Source organism: Lathyrus oleraceus, chromosome 5 (assembly GCF_024323335.1).
Source record: "Lathyrus oleraceus cultivar Zhongwan6 chromosome 5, CAAS_Psat_ZW6_1.0, whole genome shotgun sequence".
Lineage (NCBI taxonomy): Eukaryota > Viridiplantae > Streptophyta > Magnoliopsida > Fabales > Fabaceae > Lathyrus > Lathyrus oleraceus.
The window spans coordinates 51,862,222-51,878,548 of record NC_066583.1 but is presented as its reverse complement, the minus strand read 5'-3'; the positions used below and the strand labels follow the sequence as shown (position 1 = coordinate 51,878,548).

The following is a 16,327-nucleotide window of genomic DNA, read 5'->3' as shown; positions in this document are numbered from 1 at the left end:
CACCGACCTCGAACCCGCTGGGAAGATACGGAATATTTGACACAGAACACATGTCGGCTCGTCGAACACTGGTATTCACCATCTACCCTCAATATTGGCTTTCCACTTCTAAGAGCTCCCAGACTCATCCGGTCTCTTCTGATTCATCACCTTGTATTCTCGACTTCTCTCTACTCCGAGACAATCGATCTCCTCAGATTCAGGCCAACTCTCCAGTACTCAGACTTTAAAGAGTCTTCTTGATTAACCCTCTAGGATTGTCGCAATTCTTTCGCCGTCTCTTCACCATTCTACAATTACTTGTCCCTGATTGGACTCGAAGGATTCTTTTGTCAAAACGCTTCACGTCACAACCTGCAAGTGAGTGAAAATAAACCAACAGCACCTGCAAAAGGGATCGTCAGATAAAACGTGCCCCAGGCGTGCCAAAATTTCAACACCCAGGTCACTCAACCTTCCGAATAAGATTTTAAGCTTTCAATCCTATAAACATGCATTGGAAGGGACCCCTATGTCTCAAAATGCAAAGATTCTTTATCAAAATAAACGGATGTTTTTGCAATCAAAGCGGTAGTGAAAACAAAAAACCAAATTATTTGACTGAATATGCATTTTATTGATTGAAAAAGGTGGCTCGTAACTGAGCAATACACAGGAAGCAATCCCTGAAAAGAGGTAATTGCGCATAAAAGGAAAATATATCCTAATGGCAATGTGAACCCGTGATCTCATCAAGTTCCAACCCGGTTACAACCCATATGTCCTCAAGACTCTTCATGCTTTCCGCCTTCTGAACAAGACGCTTCTGACCGATCTCCACCGGGGATTACCCATGTGTCATATCCATAGTACAAACGATCATGCTAGACGCAGTTGTTCGTTTCATTCCCTCTTTTGCCTGGACCGCCCTTTCGGGTTTTCAGTCCACCGGGATACCCTTTTTTGCCCAAGCCGCCCTTGTGGGGTTTTCGACTTGCCGGGTGTACAGTTTTTCTCTTTTTATCCCTAATTTTTGCCCGAACCTTTTTCATTCATTTTTTTTTGTTCGCCGGGATGCCCATTTTTGCCAGGACTATTTTATTCTTTTCGTCCAGCGGGTCTCTTATACGAAGTATTTTTTAACTGCGTCCGCATTCACAAGGGATGGAAAATCCTCACCATGCATGGTCGTCAGCAACAAGGCTCCGCCAGAGAAAACCTTCTTGACCACGAATGGACCCTCATAATTGGGTGTCCACTTGCCCCGATGATAACACTAAAATTTACGTATTTTCGACTCCGATTTCACATGCATTCTAGTTGTTTTATTGTCATTTTGTTGTGTTATTACTGTTTTTTCCTTTGTTTTCAGGTTTTTACTTTAATCGGAGCCCCGATCGAGAAAAGGAGTGAAAAAGAGCTAAAAACCCTAAAATTCAGCATTTTGTGCTTATGGCCTACCCCATGGCGGGCGCCACAGACCAAGCCATGACGTGTCCAAGTCCAACTTCCTCAACTCCCATGTTTCCCCACTTCATCCACTAAGGCGCCCCACTTTGTGATTGTGGCGGGCACCATAGCCTTGTGGCGGGCGCCACAAGAAGGAAACGGTTTCCACTATTTTCAAGTTGAAGGGCATCCAAGTAAATTCCACCTTTTTTATTTGCTTATAAATAGAAACGCGAATTCAGTTTTACAATCATCCAAACTTAGAGCAGAGGCAAACTCATAAGCAACTTTGTTTCACTTAGGCATATATTCAGTATTTTATAGTGGTAATCGCTTCGCATTGGAGTGTTACCACAATTGTGTCATCAAGTCTGTGATAGAGTCTGTAATCGAGTTTGGAGCACTTTGGAAGGAAGTTAATCCTGCCACCATTTTCTTTTCCGCATTGCAATTTACTCAGCCCTCCGATTGGAGCAGGTTTTTATTACTCGCCTTTACTTTATTTATTTCCCGCACTCGCCTTTACTTTATTTATTTCCCGCACTCGCTTTACTTTATTTATTTCCCGCACTCGCTTTTACTTTATTTATTTCCCGCACTCGCTTTTACTTTATTTATTTCCCGCACTCGCTTTTACTTTATTTATTTCCTCGCACTCGCTTTAACTTATTTACTTTCCGCACTCGCACTACTTTTATTTACTTTCCGCACTCGCACTACTTTTATTTAAATTAATGCACTTTTACTTTACCATGTCTAACTAAATTTATAAGGCTAGAATGTAAGGATCGTAATTAAACCAGTAATCTGTACAATTGTTCGTAGAAACACTTAAAGGGCTATTTTAACTTTCAACTTAAGTTTTCCCGCACTTCAATTCCGTTGGGTAAGATCGAAAGTCGTCCAACGTCTTTATAAACTTAATTATTTTTAACTATTTCAAAAACAGCGAAAGCGCTTTGTTTAGTTCATTAGGTGTTTTTAACATCAAGAAGAAAAGAGATTTTAAAACTATTTTCGGACGCGTTTATAAGTTTAGAGTCTGGTTCGTGAGAACCTCTTTTGGTTAAGAAATCCAGGTTATAATACTTTTCAACTTAGTCAAGATACTATATTTCTTAAAAATAGGTTTACTACTCTAATGCAATGCGCGCCTTTTTATAAGTGACAATAAGAGGGTTTGATTAGGGAGTACAACTCGGTTCTGAATACACGAAAGCGACAGTTCCTGTTAAATTAGTTCTTTTCAAAGTAGGAAACACTGCCCATAAGTAGCTCTACTAGCAAGTACTTGGATTATAAATTAATTACGTGAATTACATTCGACCCTGTCTTTATCAATTATATTCTATTTTAATACTTTACTTTTTATTGCACACTACAAAAACACTTATTTTGATTGCCTTTGATAAACACCATAACAACAGATAACGATAGCTTGACACTTGGTCTCTGTGGATATGATAATCTTTTATATTACTCTGACGCGTTCGTATACTTGCGAACACCGCATCAAGTTTTCCAACGCATCAAGTTTTTGGCGCCGTTGCCGGGGACCAATTTCGTCAAATTTCATTTTCCTGTTGTTATATCGTTTAGACTTAGGTTATTTCCCGCCGGTCAATGCGAAGAACTCGTAGCACCGGAAGTTTAAGCTTAGTAAACCCTCTGGCGGAACCTGAACGTTACGCTCGCGCACGTTTTTTCTTTCATAGAATTAAGAGAGCTATGGCCGAAGATCAAAACCAAAGACCTCTTAAGGACTTCACTCAACCATCTAACGAAGAACCTAGTTCTAGTATAGTAAACCCAACCATCCCAGCCAATAATTTTGAACTTAAACCATCTATGTTGCAACTAGTGCAACAGAGACAATTCGCGGGTCTCGCTACCGAGAACCCTAACCAACATTTAAAAATATTTCTTCAATTAGCAGATACTTTTAAAACCAATGGAGTTTCTCCTGAGGCAATACGTTTAAGATTATTTCCTTTTTCCCTCAGAGATAAAGCCCTATCATGGTTAGATTCCCTTCCACCCAATTCCATTACGACTTGGGATAACCTTAGAAGAGTTTTTCTTGCTAGATATTTTCCCCCGAGTAAGACCGCCGTTCTTCGAAACCATATAACTAGATTTACCCAAAACCAAGGAGAATCGTTGTTCGAAGCTTGGGAGAGATATAAAGAGTTGTTACGAGCATGCCCACATCATGGCTTAGAAAATTGGTTAATCATTCAAACCTTCTATAATGGACTTCATTATAACACAAAGATGACCATCGACGCTGCCGCAGGCGGTGCTCTGATGAACAAACCTTACCCTGAAGCTAGTGCCCTCATCGAAGACATGGCTCAAAACCATCAATCATGGGGAGTCGAACGAGCGACAGTTGAGAAAAAGGAAGCCCAAGGAGGAGTGCATGAACTAAGCTCTATAGACATGATGCAGGCTAAAATGGACGCATTAGCCCTTAAGGTCGAGCATATGTGCATAAACCCGAATATTGTAGCCGCAGTTTCGTCGGATTGTGAGATATGTGGAACCCAAGGACACCAATCCGCAGAATGCAGTCTATTGAACGAAACCCACTCCGAGCAAGTGAACTACACCCAAGGGAACCCATACTCGAATACCTATAATCCTGGATGGAGGAATCACCCTAACTTCTCCTATAAAAACAATAACCCTATTCAAAATAATGCACCTCCGAGACCTGGTTATCAAGCCCCTAGATCAAATCAACCTATGCAGCCTGTACCACCAAAGCCGAGCCTTGAGAAAATTATGGAAAATTTTATCACCGCTCAAACCCAACAAAACAAGGAGTTCATGAACCAAAACATTCATGTTAACGAATTGATTACTCAGTTAGGAACCAAGGTTGACCAAATAGTTACTCATACCAAGATGCTTGAAACCCAGATCTCTCAGGTAGCTTTAAACCAAGCCCCTCAGACTACACCTGGAGGACAATTCCCTGGACAACCTCAATAAAATCCGAGAGGACAAGCCAATGCCATTACCCTAAGAAGTGGGAACGCTTATGATGAGCCACCAAACCCAAGATTAAGTGAACCCGAAACTTCTAAGGAATGTACCAAACCCCCGGACAAAGTAAAGGAACCAGAGGAATCTGAAAATCAGGAAGGTCGAGATAAAGGAGAAGAACCTAAAGATAAAATTTACGTACCGCCCCCACCATATAAACCACCTATACCGTATCCCCAAAGACTCAAACAAACCCAGATCAATAAACAGTACCAAAAATTTATTAAAGTTATAGAAAAACTTCATGTAGAAATCCCTTTCACAGAAGCCATCACCCAAATACCTTCTTATGCAAAGTTTCTGAAAGACATCCTTACCAACAAACGTAGACTTGACGACCCGAAGCCTTTGGAATGTAATGCTATTTCCGATGACAAATTAGCAAAGAAAGATAAAGATCCTGGAAATTTCTCCATTCCTTGCCTTTTGGGTAATCATGTCATCGAAAAAGCTTTTCTAGACTTAGGAGCTAGTGTGAGTTTAATTCCTTTAGCGGTTTGTGAGAGGTTAAACTTAGGAGAATTACAACCCACTATGATGTCACTTCAGTTAGCCGATAGATCTGTCAAATATCCGATAGGCATTTTGGAAGATGTTCCTGTTAGGATAGGTCAACTATTTATCCCTACTGATTTTGTCTTCATGGACATCAAAGAAGATAATGATATACCAATTCTTCTAGGTAGACCATTCTTATCGACTGCAGGAGCCATAATAGATGTCAAGAAAGGAAAGTTGACATTTGAGGTAGGTGACGAGAAAATAGAATTTATACTTTCGAAATTTCTTATGGCACCTGTGATGGGAGACTCGTGTTATGCCTTAGATATCATTGATGAATGTGTTAGAGAATTAGAACAAAAAGAAATTATAAAAATCAACCCCCATAAAGGAAGATGATGACTTTAAAGAACCTTACATCGATGATAACCTTTACGAATGTTTATCCCTTACTCCAGATCCTATGCCATGCCCTAAGAAACCAACCTTAGAACTTAAGGAACTGCCTAAGAACCTGAGATACGAGTTCCTCGATGAAAAGATGAACCGCCCAGTTATAGTCAGTGCTACCTTGAGCCAAGAGGAGACGAACCAACTTTTAAACGTTTTACGAAGATATCCCTCGGCCTTAGGATATAATATCTCTGACCTGAAAGGTATAAGCCCATCCGTATGCATGCATCGGATTTCGCTCGAAGAAGATTCAAAACCCTCTAGGGAGCATCAGAGAAGAATAAACCCTATAATGAGTGATGTTGTTAAGAAGGAAGTTCTTAAGTTACTTGAGGCAGGTATAATCTATCAGGTCTCGGATAGTAAGTGGGTGAGCCCTATGCATGTAGTACCTAAAAATGGAGGCATCACAGTCGTGCAAAACGATAAAGGCGAACACGTAGCAAAACATTTAGAAGGAGGATGGCGGATGTGTATAGATTATAGAAAATTAAATAAAGCAACTAGGAAGGACCCTTTCCCTTTACCATTCATAGACCAGATGTTGGAGCGTCTAGCCAGACACTCTTACTTCTGTTATTTAGATGGATACTCTGGATTCTTCCAAATACCTATTCACCTAGAAGATCAAGAAAAAACTACCCTTACATGCCCCTATGGAACCTTTTCCTACAGACGAATGCCTTTCAGCCTCTGTAACGCCCCAGCTACTTTCCAACGCTGCATGATGTCAATCTTTACAGATTACCTAGATGGTATCATGGAAGTGTTTATGGACGATTTCTCGGTTTGCGGATTCAATTTTCACAATTGTCTTGCTAACCTTGAGAAAATCCTGGAGAGATGCGTGGAGGTGAACCTCGTGCTAAATTGGGAAAAATGTCATTTCATGGTAACCGAAGGAATAGTTTTAGGACATATAGTTTCCGAAAAAGGTATAGAGGTAGATAAAGCTAAAATAGAAGTTATAGAAAATCTAAAACCCCCAAAAACCATCAGAGAAGTCCGAAGCTTTCTGATCGCGACTTTATGACTCGAATTTGGGGTACAAACTGCAAGTGCACAGTTCTATCGCGTAGTTTTAAAAGATATCGATCCCACAGGGACTTATGAATCGATATACCGTTATCTAAGGTTACTTCGTAAAGCTAAGGCGGGTAATACTTTGATTGTTTGGGGAAAAGTTAAAACTAAAAATAGGATCTAAATTAAATATCAACTAAACGGATATCGGTATGTAGTTCGTCGTAATTAGGGAATCAATTCTTCGTTGGTTTCTTGGTTTTAAAATAAATCTTTTCAGTTGACACTATTGATTAAAAGTCTTATCTCAAGCTCTCGCTCTGTTGAATAAACTATGGTTTTATATTAACGTAGCTGTCACTTATTAGTTAAGTCAAAAACCACTTTTTGAAAACAATAGAATCCGTAGAAACTCTTTTTAAGAAAACACTAATCGTTTAAACACCCTTATCTCAAACTCTCGCTCTGTTGACTTAGGTTATATAATCAAATTCAAATGCTTAACTCTCGTCCTCACATTCAATCTTTAAAAATACTTTTTGAAAAAGATTAGAATTTAATTAACTCTAAAAATTGCTCTCGCTCTGATCTAGAATTAATGTCCAATTAACACTGTCCAGTCAAAAACTCAAACTCTCGTTCTATTGCTTTTAACTTCTTTATGTCTTTTACTTTCGTACAAAAACCTTGTTATTAAACCTGTAAATTGAGACCGTGAAAAGAGTGATTTTAATTTTAAACTTAATTAAACCAACTTGGTTTTGATTCCTTCATTCCGCTTACTCTACATACCGATACCTAAATAAATTAGCCAGACATGCTAAACAGACTTAAATAATTATCATGCATAAACAAATTCATCTTGGGCAAATAATATAAATAAACAGTAAAGCAGGGCATAAATAAATTCAAACAATAATTAAAGAACCTGAGTAATTAACAGCAGTCTTGAACACTCCACCACAGACCGGTTGGATTTGTTCTTGAATTCTTCAATCAAACAGAAAAATAAAAGCGAAGGAATAAAAAACTAGATTCTAACGTAAGGTTAGATCCGGTGAAAGGTACACAATAGTTTCCGGTGTAGAAACTATTGTGCGAAAAAGAATTAATTAAGTGCTGAAAAAGAAAATAGAAATTGCAAAGGAAACAATATAAAAGTTGTAAAAATAATGCTGTAAAATATGCTTATGCTGCTGGAAGAGAAAAAGTGCAAAAAGAGAAAACGGCGAAGAAGCCAAACGTCCCGAGGGTTTGCCAAAAACTACAATTTATATTGGTCTCTTCTCGTAACTGCTTCCAAAGGTCTTCCGCGTCAAAGGGTCTTCACGTGCCAAATGGTCAGGCGTACAAATAGGCCTCAACGTCTCTGAAGCCAAAAATATAGGAGACTGGTGTGACGTCCGTCACACCATGTGTGATGCTCGTCACACAAGTGGATAAAGCGTGACGCTCGTCACAGCCTTTGTGACGCTCGTCACAGGCACAACGCCTGTGCTTTTGGGCTGGGCTTTGGCTTTTGATATTTGCTTCTTTTCATCCCTATTTGCACCTCCTTTTCTTCCTTTTTTACTTGTGCTTCAAATAAACTACCTGAGATAAATAGAAAGAAAATACCGCGTAATATCGAATAAAATGAAATAAATTGAAGTAAATAATAATATAATTTAATTAAATTGAGTCCTAGAATGTGATACTATTTCATGTTATCAAACTCCCCCATACTTAGATATTTGCTTGTCCTCAAGCAAAATACAGTATAGAACTTGTTTTAAAAATTTTAGCCAGATGAAATTTCAAAACACACATCAAGTTCAGCACCAGATACCTGCTGAACCAACTCATAATGGATCTTTCATATTATGCTTTTGTATGATCTGCAACCTTTAGATTAAATGATCTGGTAAGGATCACCTAACTTAATTAGTGCATTTCCTGATATATATATATTTTATGTTACTTTGGGAATCGTTCACTTATATTCATCGGCTCTCCACGTAGTTTGCTATTAAGATGGTGTTGACTTCTCGTATAAACTACTCGGGGTTACTATAAAACTAAAAGTTCAAGGGATTGGTATAATAGGTACTTATCCTGATCTAACATGTTGAGGTTCTTAGAGCGTTGTTATGGTAATAATTTTTGTCTTGATTTCACTCAAGTTTTATAAAATAAGCGACCTTTATACTTATTGGGTGTGTTAAATTTTTGTTATGGCTCATGAAAATTGAGGGGAATAGATAATACGAATTTTTCACACTTGGGACTTAACTTAAAATAAATCTATATTATAAGAAAAAAAATTATTTTTTTTTATTTTTTTTTATATAGGGAAATTACAATGAAAAGAAAGATACATACTTGAAAAAGAAAAAGGAGGATAGAAAGAACACGGTTTCCCCCCCATACTTGAATGAAACATTGTCCCCAATGTTTTAAGGAAAAGAAATGAATTACAAAAAGAAAGGAAAAGGAAACTAAAGTTAATGCTGCCTGCCGCCTCTTGTTCTTGCACCTGGTGATCGTTGATGTACTTCTAAGTTATCAAACCTGCTAAGCAAATCAGTGAACCGCTGGTCGGTTATGGCATTCCTCGCTTCCTGTTGTTGTTGCATTTGGCGCATCATTTGCATCATTTCGAGATTCTGTGCTTGCATACCATCAATAGCATCCATGATGTCGTCGTTGGTTGCAGGCCTTCTTCGTCGACGACGTCGGGAGGATGGGCCAGCTGCATTATCGGAAGGGTTGAGCGGGACTGATTGTTGTGCAGGAGCATGATCACCGTGCTCCATTTCTTCATACTCGTCTGTAGACGGGTTTGTATGTGAAGGCTCGGTAGCTTCGGGAGCATTCAGATCGTAGAGGTGGCGGTTGGGGTTGGTGACATCTGTTAGGGCAATGTTGGGTAGAACAACGCTTGGGACTGCCTGGTTATTCACCATAAGGTAATATTTTCCGCCTACTCTGTTCTTTATTAGGCGGCTGGACCGATAGTAGCTTATATCCATAAATAGGGGAGGTAAAGATTCTAAAGTTTGGAGTCGGTCCCCTAGGTTTAAGCCAAGTGCTATGGTGGTGATTAATCCACCAATTACAAAAGGTTGACGGCCTCTAGCACATAAGGTGCGGATATGATGAAATAGGAAGGAGGCGGCGTTTACCTTAGCATTCGGTTCGAAGACGCATTCGAGGAAGAATAGTTCCTTTGTGTTGACCTTGTTGTTGTTCGGTCTTCCAAAAACTGTGTTTTGTAGGATGTGGATAAAGTACCGGATAGTTGGGTTATGTATATGGGAAACAAGGAGCTCTTCCCAGTTGTTGGCATCTACACCGGAGATTTTTCTAAAGAGGTCGAAAGCGGCAACTGTGTTCCAGTTTAAGTTTGGAGGGATTCTGGGGTAGACTTGACCTTCTATGGGGAATTGTAGCATGGTACTCAATTGGTTTTGGGATAGGGAGTACTCGGTGTTGAACATACGGAAGGTTGCGGTACCGGTTAAGAATTCGTCTTCACCGGTGGGAGTGTTGTACGCATAGGAACTTAAAAATTCTAAGGTTAGGGATGGGTAGGTGGGTTGATTATGCGTGCATAGAAAGGTTAAATCAGCAAGACGGAGCATCCATTCTATACCTTGAAGTAATCCTAATTCTTGTAAACAAGTTAAATCAGGATACCTGGTAGAGGTGACACCTCGTTGTTGGAAATGCTCGAACTGCTCCCTTTGATAATTATCATCTTCGGATCGGAAGATGATATTTCCGAAATTTTGATTTCCCGCCATACTGATGAATGAGTTGGAAGAAGTAATTAGGAAAGAAAAGAAAATATATTTGATTGTATAGAATAGTTGTGATGTAGGAAGAAAGGTATGGTGGGTATTTATAGGAAAAAAATTGAAGTTGGAAAGGGAGTGGTTGAAAAGTAAATAAATGTGGGTAAATGTGAATAAATGGGGAAGGTGAAAAGGTGAAGAGGTGTAACGGTCGTCTCCAACGGCTTTGTAACGTTCACCTAGTCAGAAGGGTGTTGCGCTCGTAACAGGGGCATGACGGGCGTCACAAGCACTTGGCGTGACGTCCGTGATAGATTGTGTGACGCTCGTCACACAGTCATATTGGCATGGTTTCTGCTTGCGTTCTTCATAATGATTTTGGTAATTTATTTTTATTATTTATTTTGTTTTGCTTCAGATTATTTTATTCTGCTATTTAAATTTCCCTGCATGCTATTCTACTTTGTATAATAGTGCATAATTATATTTTTCTTTAATAAGTTATGTAGGCAGCAACATTAGAGAGCATTATTGGTAGATATCGCATAATTCATAATAAAATAGGATAAATCAATAGCTTCATAAAATAATCATAATGTAACATTGGAAGAAAAACAAAAATGCGAAAGAGAAACAAATACGAACATAATTTGAAATAACATTAAATAATAATCTAACTAAAACTAAATAACTAAGAAAAACAACTTCTATCCATCTGCACGATCTCTGGCCGGAGGAGCAAAGGAGTTAACACGGTATAGCAACTCGTGAAACTGATTTGTCATAATGTTCATGTATCCCAGAAATTCGTGTCTCATGTTAGCGAACTCTTCTCTGAGGGCGTCTTGTTCTGACATCAAAGCTTCAATGGCGGTGTTATAATCAGTTCCGGGCATACGATGTCTAAGGTCGGGTATTGCCGATTCTTCGGTCTGAACAGGTTGAGGAGGAGGATCAATATCATAATAACCAGATGGTGTCTGAGGGTCTGATTCAGCATAAGGAATCTGGTCATCACAAATTTCATAGTTCTGGATGGATTTAGTGGATCTAGCAGGAGAGGGGGTTTCGTTCAGATTGTAGAGCCAGTTATTGCGGTTATGAACACTAGTCCTAGGATCGGGCATGGTGAATAGGCAAAAAACTTGGTTATTAATTATAAGCTCAAACTCTTCAGATCCTAGGTTTGCTATAAACATAGTGTTGAAGAGGAAGGGTATACTCATAATAGTAATGCCACAAAAAGGGCTTAAGTCAAGCATAGGCTGACGTAATCCGATAGCATTACCAATCATGGTTATCAAACCGCCTATTCGAATTGGTGCTCGTTCATCTTGGATAAGGTGGTCTAAATTTGCCAACATAAAAGTGGCATCGTTTACTGGACGGTTCTGGGAAGCACAAAATATGATGAAGAGTTCATCACGTGAAACTATGGTACTGTTTGGCTTCTTCCCAAATAAGGTGTGGGTCAGGATCTTATGGAAATAACGAAAGGTCGGATTATGTATGTTTCCAGAGAGAAACTCATGTTCCTCGGGATCGTCATTTCCAGTCAAGCTTCCCCAAAAGTGTTCAAGTTCTCTATATTCAAAAAGTTCTTCTTGGCTCACTGTGAATGTGTCAAAAGAGGTAGGGAAACCTAAAAGGTTGGTAAAGTCTTGAATATTAAATTGGTACTCCATGTTAAACATTCTGAACTGGATGAAACCTCTGCTTATTCCTTTTCCATGGCTGGGTAGGTAGATCAGGGAGCTAAGGAATTCTAGTGTTAGTCTCCGGTAAGTGACGAAATGTCTACGGATAGGAGAGGTTTCCCACCCAATCTGACTCAGCAAATACATGACACTTTCTCTTAGTCCAAGGGCAGTCATTGCCCAGTCATCAGCATACAGACTAGGTAGCATCTCTCTCGTGGCTAGTTCCTCAAACTTTTGTTTCTGAGTTGTTCCTCTGAATTTGATACCCATACGATCAATTTGTCCCATCAGGTTAGTGTTAGCTAGAGAAAAGAAAAACAAGAGTTTTAGTCAGGATTTGGCCAAATGCCGAAAGAAGAAGAGAAAAGTTTTTAATAGATTAAAATAAATTAAGAATGAATACTAAACAAAAATTAAAAGAATAATTAAGGAAGAAATAAAAAATAAATATTTGTGGGTTGTCTCCCACTAAGCGCTTTGTTTAATGTCGCAAGCTCGACATAAAAACTATCAATTATAATCTATAAGTTCTGGAGGCATTTCGTCTAAGTGCAAGACTTGCGAATCTTCATTGTTTTCTGCATAGTGATAATGTTTTAGACGTTGCCCGTTTACGGTAAATGGTTCCATAGATTTGCCTTTAATTTCTACTGCTCCACTGGGAAAAACATTGGTGATTTGAAAAGGACCTGACCATCTAGATCGTAGTTTTCCCGGGAATAACTTTAGCCTAGAGTTAAATAAAAGGACTGTATCGCCTTGTTTGAAGATTTTCCTTGATATGCGCTTGTCATGCCATTGTTTTGTTCTTTCCTTGTAGATTCTGGCATTTTCGTAAGCGTCTCTTCTGAGTTCCTCTAATTAGCTTATATCAAGGATTCTCTTTTCGCTGACGGCTTTATAGTTTAAATTTAGATTTTTAATAGCCCAATAGGCTTTATGTTCTAATTCTACCGGGAGGTGACAGGATTTTCCATAAATGAGCTTAAATGGGGTTGTCCCTATGGGAGTTTTGTAAGCAGTTCGGTAAGCCCATAAAGCTTCTGGTAATTTCAATGACCAGTCTTTCCTTGAAGTGGCGACTGTTTTCTCTAGTATCTGTTTGATTTCTCTGTTAGACACTTCCACTTGCCCACTGGTTTGAGGGTGGTAAGGTGTCGCTACTCTATGTCTTACGCCATACTTAAGTAGTAGTTTTTCGAGTACCTTGGATATGAAATGCGATCCACCATCACTGACTACTATTCTTGGGACACCAAACCTTGGAAATATTATATTCTTAAAGAGTCTAGTTACTACTCGTGTGTCGTTTGTTGGAGAAGCTATAGCTTCAATCCATTTCGATACGTAGTCAACTGCCACGAGTATGTATTTGTTACCGAAAGAGGATGGAAACGGTCCCATGAAGTCTATTCCCCACACGTCGAAAATCTCTACTTCTAAAACGCCCTTTTGTGGCATCTCGTCACGTCTAGATATGTTTCCTGTGCGTTGACATCTGTCACATTTCTTAATAGCTACATGTACATCCTTCCATATATTTGGCCAATAAAAACCGGCTTGTAGGATTTTAGAGCAGGTCTTGGATGTACTTGCATGTCCACCATAAGGAGCGGAGTGACAGTGTTGGATTATATTTTCTACCTCTTCTTCGGGTATACACCGACGGAAAATACCATCGGGGCCTCTTTTAAAAAGTAAGGGGTCATCCCAGTAATAGTGTTTTATGTCATAGAAGAATCGTTTCTTCTGCTGGTAGGATAAAGTAGGTGGAACTATTCCGGCAGCTAAATAATTGACGAGGTCAGCGTACCAGGGTGTAACACATATAGCTAAGGTGGTTTCTACCTGTTTATCAGCGTTATTTTCTTCCAAAGTAGCTATAAGCTTATCGTACGAGAAATCATCGTTAATTTATGTTCTTTACGGTTCAAGGTTCTCAAGTCTCGAGAGGTGATCTGCTACTACGTTTTCAGTTCCTTTCTTGTCTTTGATTTCCAAATCGAACTCTTGTAGCAACAGGATCCACCTTAGGAGTCTAGGTTTAGCATCCTTTTTTGTTAAAAGGTATTTGATAGCAGCGTGGTCAGTGTAAATGATTATTTTGGCTCCGACCAAGTAAGAACGAAATTTATCTAGCGCAAATACTACTGCTAGAAGTTCTTTCTCGGTTGTGGCGTAATTCATTTGTGCTTCATCTAGAGTTCTACTTGCGTAATATATGACGTGAAGCTTTTTATCCTTTCGTTATCCTAAAACAGCACCTACAGCGTAATCACTGGCATCACACATTATTTCGAATGGTTCATTCCAATCTGGTGTCTGCATTATGGGCGCGGAGATCAGTGCTTGTTTAAGCGTTTGAAGTGCTTCTAAACATCTATTATCGAATATGAATTCAGCATCTTTCATTAATAGCCCGGTTAAAGGTTTAGTTATTTTAGAGAAGTCTTTAATGAATCGTCGGTAAAAACCGGCATGTCCTAAGAAGCTTCGTACTTCTCTCACAGTTTTCGGGGGTTGAAGATTTTCGATTACCTCTATTTTGGCTTTGTCTACTTCAATTCCTCTGTTCGAGATGATGTGTCCTAAAACAATTCCTTCTTGTACCATAAAGTGACATTTTTCCCAATTAAGTACTAGGTTTACTTTTACACATCGCTCTAGAACTCTTTCTAGGTTTTCAAGGCATTCTTCAAAGATTTGTCCGCATACGGAAAAGTCATCCATAAATACTTCCATGATGTTTTCTAGAAAATCGGCAAATATTGCCATCATGCACCTTTGGAAGGTTGCAGGAGCATTACACAAGCCAAACGGCATTCGTCTATAAGCGAAGGTACCAAAAGGACACGTGAACGTTGTCTTTTCTTGGTCATCAGGGTGAATCGGTATTTGAAAGAAACCTGAGTAACCGTCTAGATAGGAGAAATGAGAATGTTTTGCTAATCGTTCTAACATCTGGTCAATGAATGGTAAATGGAAATGATCTTTTCGGGTTTCTTTGTTTAGTTTCCTATAGTCAATGCACATTCTCCATCCCGATTCGATTCGTTTGGTTATAGTTTCTCCTTTTTCATTTTCAATGACTGTTACACCTCCTTTCTTTGGTACTACGTGTACAGGACTAACCCATTTGCTATCAGATATAGGATATATGATACCTGCCTCTAATAACTTGGTTATTTCCTTCTTCACTACCTCACTCAGGATCGAGTTTAGTCTCCTCTGGTGTTCCCTAGAAGTTTTACAGTCTTCTTCGAGTATGATGCGGTGCATACAAATAGAAGGACTTATTCCTTTAAGATCGGTGATGTTGTAACCTAGTGCGGTTGGATATTTTCTTAAGATATGCAGAAGTTTTTCTGTTTCGAGTCTTCCTAGGTCAGCATTAACTATCACTGGTCGTTCAAGTTCTAAGTCTAGGAATTCATATCTCAGATTTTTGGGAAGTGTTTTCAGGTCTAGGGTTGGTTTCTTAAGGCATTGCGTAGGGTCCGGTGTTATTGCTAAACATTGGTTAAGTTTGTCTTCTACAAGATAGTCAGATGATTTGTCTTTTTCTAACTCCGTTTCTTTTATGCATTCATCGATGATATCCATGAAGTAACATGTATCTTCTATTGCAGGTGCTTTCAAGAATTGGGAAAGAATGAACTCAATTTTCTCTTCTCCTACTTCAAAAGTGAGTCGTCCTCGTTTTACGTCTATGATTGCACCGGCCGTTGCTAAGAACGGTCTTCCCAGTATAATGGGTGTAACTTCATCTTCTCTAATATCCATAATTATAAAATCAGTTGGAATGTAGAATTGACCTATGCGCACTGGAACGTTTTCAAGAATTCCTACAGGATATTTAACGGAACGATCTGCTAGTTGCACAGACATTTTAGTTGGTCTTAATTCTCCCATTTCAAGTCTCTTGCATATGGATAAAGGCATAACACTAATACCGGCTCCTAAATCGCATAAGGCTTTGTCAATGACAAATTTTCCTATGTGACAGGGTATAGAGAAACTACATGGGTCTTTAAGTTTAGGAGGCATATTCTGGATTATAGCGCTACATTCAGCGGTGAGTGTAACGGTTTCGCTATCTTCAAGTTTCCTTTTATTAGAAAGAATTTCTTTTAAAAACTTGGCATATGAGGGCATCTGCGTAATAGCTTCTGTAAACGGAATTGTGACGTTTAATTGTTTTAGTAGGTCAACAAATTTTTTAAATTGGCCCGCATCTTTGGTTTTAATAAGCCTTTGAGGGTAAGGGATAGGTGGTTTATAAGGTGGTGGAGGTACATAAGGTTCCTTCTTTTCTACGGTTTCCTTATTACTCTCTTCCTTTTCCTTAGGTTCACTTTCCTCCTCAGTTGACTTTTTAGAGTTTTGGTTTTCTAT

At 39.0% G+C, this 16,327-nt stretch overlaps 1 non-coding gene across 1 annotated transcript; it reads right to left on the bottom strand.

Annotated features, from left to right (window-relative positions):
* Positions 1 to 3,540: 3,540 nt before the first annotated feature.
* LOC127088543 (small nucleolar RNA R71) lies at positions 3,541 to 3,647 on the bottom strand. The gene has a single exon (XR_007790374.1). It is a non-coding gene; the product is annotated as a small nucleolar RNA R71 (small nucleolar RNA).
* Between the last annotated feature and the right edge of the window lie 12,680 nt (positions 3,648 to 16,327).